This window comes from Lathyrus oleraceus, chromosome 4 (genome assembly GCF_024323335.1).
Source record: "Lathyrus oleraceus cultivar Zhongwan6 chromosome 4, CAAS_Psat_ZW6_1.0, whole genome shotgun sequence".
Lineage (NCBI taxonomy): Eukaryota > Viridiplantae > Streptophyta > Magnoliopsida > Fabales > Fabaceae > Lathyrus > Lathyrus oleraceus.
In genome coordinates, this window is record NC_066582.1 from 95247770 (window position 1) to 95253769 (window position 6000).

A 6000-nucleotide genomic window follows, 5' to 3' on the forward strand; every position below is an offset into this window, starting at 1 on the left:
TCAAGTGGATCCCAATAATTGCATCAGATGAAAACTCAAATCACAATACTTGGTCTCAGAAATGTTAGCATTGGCCAAGTCCTTTTACATATGGAATATTGCCTAATCCTAAGTCCAAAAGTTCAGATCAAACCCAACAGTCCACACAAACATTTTTTAGGGTTTTTGTTGTTTATTAAGTATTTTAAGGTCCTAAGACCACAAACACAAACAAAATACACAAGCAAATATATACAATCACAATATATGGCTCAAATGAGTAAAGTGAAAATGGCATAAACATAAACAAGTTAAATGATATGAAAATGGAAATGAATGGTAAATGACTTGAAATTAAATTGCATAAAGTAAATGACTTGAAAGTAATGCAAAGTTAATAGTAGTTAGTGTTAGTCAAAGTTAATTAGATGTTGGTGGAGTTTTACTTTTCAATTGATTAAGTCATTCTTTGGAGAACACTCAACCATCTATTCACAAGCATGGATCCTTGAACCAAGACATCTTCCAAAGGAAGGAAAAAAAGGTCAAGTTTCCACATAATACCATGAAATATGGGAGACTTACAATCTCACTTACTAGAATGATATGCCTTTATGATCAAATTTCGCTCTATGTTAAACAATCGTAATTGGACTTATGTAGAAGCCACGACTATCTGAGGCCGGGATAAAAAAAATTAGGTGTTAATGCATGTTAGAGATTTGGTATAATGAACCAAACTCTTAAAACATACCACACACTAAAAGAAAAAAGATTAAAGGGTGGACCTATCTCATCCATACTTGTATTGGTTCATCTGACACAAAGTCATTGATGAACCAATTAGCCTTAGGATTTTTGAGATTTCATTGGTCAATGAAAGGGATGGAAAAGAATGGGATTGAAGATGAAGAGGGAGGTGAGATGAGAGAAACACAAATTGATCATGGGAGGAATTTTATCAAATTAAAATCATTCATTCATTTTGGGAGATGAAATGTACATTTCACCAATCCCCTAAATCCAATAATTTTAACTCAACAAAATTCAAATCAACCTTGACCAAGGCCCAAACAAATAGTCAAACATTACAAGTCAATAAAAATAGCTCAACACAATTTTTACACAATTAATCAATCAAAAATCCATTAAAAAATGCATTTAAATTCAATTTAATTTGGTCAAAACTTAAAATCTCTTCAAAACACCAAATAAATGCCCAAGAGATTTATCCTAGGTCAAACAAGGTCAAAGGACCTTAGACAAAATATTTCATGATTTTTGAAAAGTCAGAAGTATTTTTAAACAATTAAAAATATGCACAAAAACAATTAATTCATGAAAGATATCAAAGTTAATCAAAAAAAAAATTAATTCAGAAAATGAAAGAGGAAAATATTTAAAGATTTTTGGTGAAAGTCCCATATTTTTTGGATAAAAAATGAAATTAATATGAATTAATCAAAATAAATGGATTAAACCTAAAAATAAAAATAAATAAAAAAAGCAAGGGCCATCAGATCTCCCTCATTAATTGAGGTGGCAGGTCTGATAGGCAAGCGTGCGTGTTCCATGATGCACTGCAGTCAACGCATTGCAAACTTGATATTTAAAACCAAAGGTCATGATTAAAATAATTTAAACAGATCTAATGGTTGAGAGGCGTGACAACACACCACCGAAGCTAGGTCTCCGGTCCTCTTCTTCGGTAGACCTCATCGGACTGGTCCACCATCAACCATCACTAAAATAAAAAACAAGGACATGGATTCAAAGAAAAAATGCTCAGGAGCTCGAATTTGGCCTCAATTTTCTCCAATTCGAAGTATATAGAAAGATGCAGGGATTTGAATTTTGAGGATCATGAACTGAGTTGCTTCGATTTGACCTCAAAGCAACTCAATCTTGTTACCTACATTGGTAGGACTTCGGACAACCAAAAATCACAATGAATTGTGAAGAATTGAGAGAGAATCGAAGAGATAAAGTTTCTAAAAAATCACCTTCAAGTTACTTCAAATTCACTTGATCTTGATTTGAATTTGCTTGCTTTTTCTTCCTATTGCTTGCAGAAGCCAATTGAGATGAAAAGGGAAGTGAGTTTCTAGAGTTTGAACTTCCAAACAGAAGATGAAGTTCAAGCTCAATTTTAAAAGAAATCTTCAGAAACTCTATGGAATGGAGGGTTTGGATTGGTCTGGAAAAGCTTGGGCAGGGTATTGATGGAGTTCTGATCACAATGCACTCCTATTTATAGGCAATGCAATTGATTTCCACACAGTTTCTTTCAAATGTTCAAAAAAAACAAGTTTCTTCATGAGCTAGCATGGGTGTGCACAAAGCCCAAACAATCATTTGCAAAGGTCCAAAATTGCGCATAGGTCATGCTGAAAGTGTTGCATTAAGCCATGCAAAGTTGGAATTAGTTTGATCATGAAATTCTTCCAAATGGTACCACACATTGCATCCATGTGCAAGTCCTTCAATTTTGATCCAAATGAGATGATCTTTGACTTTTTGGAAAGGTGAGATCAAGGGGAACAACTTTCATATTGAATACGTTTCCATTTGAAGCTTGGATCATGATGAATTTTGAGGTGGAAGTTTGTAAAATCAAACATATTTGAAAATTTTCTAAGTACCAAGTCAGATGTTCACTTCTTCCACCTTGCATAACTTTTTCTATAGACTTCAAATGGAAATAGTTCCTTCATAAATGTTGTAGCTCTTTCAAACCTCTTAAATTTGGTCACAAATTTGACCTCATTTGGATTTTTCATGAAGGAGTTATGCATTTTAGAAGTTGAGGAAAATCACTTGTTCAATGATAATGGCCCAAAATGACCTATAATGTTTCCTCTTGGCATGTGCATTTGAAAGTTGAATCTGAACTTCCTCCAAACATAAAAGTTTAAGTAGACATATTTCATTGGATCATGGAATTTGAATGGATTTCATCTCATGAAAAATGAGAAAGTTATGATCTTGGGAAGTTGACCTCCTAACTAGGGTTCAAACAAAATCGCCTATAATCTTTCACCCTACAAAATGACTTTCCAAGAACAACTAGCTCTTTACTTCAACATGAAAGTTGTTTGGAATGTAATTTTGAGTAACTTTACTCTTGGAATCATTTTCATATGACAAAAATTGTAGGTGATAGGGTCTAGGGAACCCCAGTTTTGACCAGTTGACTTTCTCTGGTCAACCACCATGAACCATCTTGCTAGCTTGACATTATCCTGATATTTTGGACTAATGTAGGATTATAAATGCATAATATGATTTTATATGAAGTATCCATTGAAATATTTGATCAAATGTTGAAGAAACTTGTTGAAGAAGTCACATAAGATATCTAGATGGATTAGGATTTTCAAGGCAAACAAACTTCAAAATCTTGATGAAATCTTGATCAAAATGATATGTGAATACCATGGGGATCCATATATTATGTCTAGAGTCATTGTGAACCATGTCTTGATTGATCTCCTTTCATTGAGGGTCTCAAACCCTAGATATGAGCTTGATGGAGCATAGGTGAGCCTACACACCACCTACAAAACAACAAACTATACATTGACATATTTTCGATATTTTGGTTAGTAAATAATGAAAGACAAAGTATGATACAAATCAAAATGTGCTTGGTGATCTCTCCCAATGCAAACCCAATGAAAGAGGGGTAAGGAGGATACCAAAGTGTGATCTCAATGCCAATGCATATGATGAGATAGCATGAGGGATCTTAGGGTCAAAATTGGGGTCTTACAGTATCTACGGTTCTACTCTCGTAGTAACCGAATCAAAATTTATAACAGAAAATTGAAATAAAACAAAAACATCCTTGATAGTAATCCTAAAGAAATAGCAGACTGAGTATCGTCGAATCGACGGTCCTCATATTCCAACACTAGTAGATTAGATAGATATGGTCATGATAAACAATAAGGTGATGAATTGAAAATTATAATTAAACATATCAAGTGATTCAATTAAAATTATGAACGTGCAATAGAATAAATTAAACTTCAAAATTAAAGTAAGGCAAGGAAATAACAAGAATGCAAAATAAATAAGCAAAAGAAATAAATAATACTGATAATAATAAGAACCTGCTCCAAAAAGTGTCTCGAATCTGGTACAAAAATAAATTGAATGAAAACTTGAATGCGAAAATAATGCTAGTAAAATTAACTGCTACAAAATAAAGTGCTCCAAACTCAATAGCAACCGCAATGCAATAACCCTCTGATGTGAAGAATTAAAACTCTCAAAAATATAAATATATGGCTTAAGTTCTACTAATCTTGGATGATCTCAAAAGTGAGTTTCAGTAACTATTTATAGTGTTGCAAAGCCCTAGAAACTAAGTCAAATTTGTTGGATTCGTGTTAGAGAAAAAAAGGGAAATGGGGAGGAATGCTTCAACTGGTTTGACCGCTTCTCTTTTATAGAGGATGGCAACCACCATACCCCCTGTGGAAAACGTCACCTTCACAAAATGTAGGGACTTAGTCTTTTTGAATGTTGGGTTATGGGACACGTCAGCCACATCATGGCTAGCTCCATGGAAAACGCCATGTTGGACGTCGTCAGTGCAAAACATGCCTTTTTCTCCATTTTTCATATGATTTGCCTCGATTCTTTGCATACGACTCTCAAATGGTTAAGTACCTGAATTCCATACAAAATACCAACATAATAATAGAAATGAAAGCAGGACGAAAATAAAAGATGTACAAGACTAGTCAAATATGCAGTGTGTTTTGGTGTTATCAAACTCTCTCATACTTGAACATTTGCTTGTCTTCAAGAAAAACTTGTGCTAAGAAGAAAAACAATAACTCTCGGATAATCATTCTAGGATATAGACTTTGCTTTGGTTGTGGTCATGTCGATAGGTACTAACTTGCAAACTAAGGGTATCTTAACAACACATTCCGCATTTGCGGTTATAAACTCCTCCCTATACAAACCAATCTGCATCATGTTATTATGCATAGGCCTAGCTTACTCATCCCATTTTTTTCCTTTTTCATTCAGGTGCAATCACATTAAGCTTGTTATCTGTACACGCACGAAAAACAAACCTGTTAGTGACCATGATCCATATTATGTCAAAATTTTGATGAATGTGCAATATTCTCAGAGGTTTCACAATCGTTAGGCTAAGTGATTGGGTGAGGGTCACCTGACTTAGAAGGCATATTCCTTTTTCTTTTTATTTCTTTTCCGTATTATTTTTATTTTTCTTACTTTAGCACGGGATCATTCACCTATTTGCATCGGTCTGCTTACTCAGTGGTAATTCAGATGGTGTTGACTGTTAAGATAAACTATTTAAAGACTCATTTACGGGTGAGATTTCAAGGCCATGGCATAACAAGTATCTAGATTGATCTCTATAATTAGGAGACTTAGGGTATTAAAACGATACTAGTCTTTTGGGGGTTTTCCCAAGTCTCTACAACTCATCCTTAACTTGTCTAATAGCCTAAAATTTCAAAATAAACACCTGTTTTCTTTTTCATTTTTTGGTATGGCTCAAGAAATCGAAGAATTAATAAACAGTAGAAAATCACACATAAAGATTCGAAAACATATGAAATGACATAACAGACAAACTAAATTAGTGAATGAAATCCTAAGCAATCATATTAAAATAGTAAATCTAGCTAAAAACGATAAAATAAAGAAAATAGTAAGGTTCCTCTCCCACACTTAAATCGGACATTATCCCTAATGTTTCAATAAAAGGTGAAAAAGGAATGGTAGAACTTGGATGATCTACTACTGATGGCTTCTGATCGGTCACCATTTCCATTGAATTCCCGCCGTTAATCCGACGTATTTTCATCACTCTGGTAAGATTTATGTTTGTTTTTAGTTGCATTTGAGTCAAGTGTCAAGTTTTGTTGGTTTGGTATTACATTACATTCGATTACGAGTTTAAGTCAAAAAGACCTCGTTTATGCTTCGTTTGGGTAGTGTCATTGTTCCAGGTTCAAAAGCAAGAAT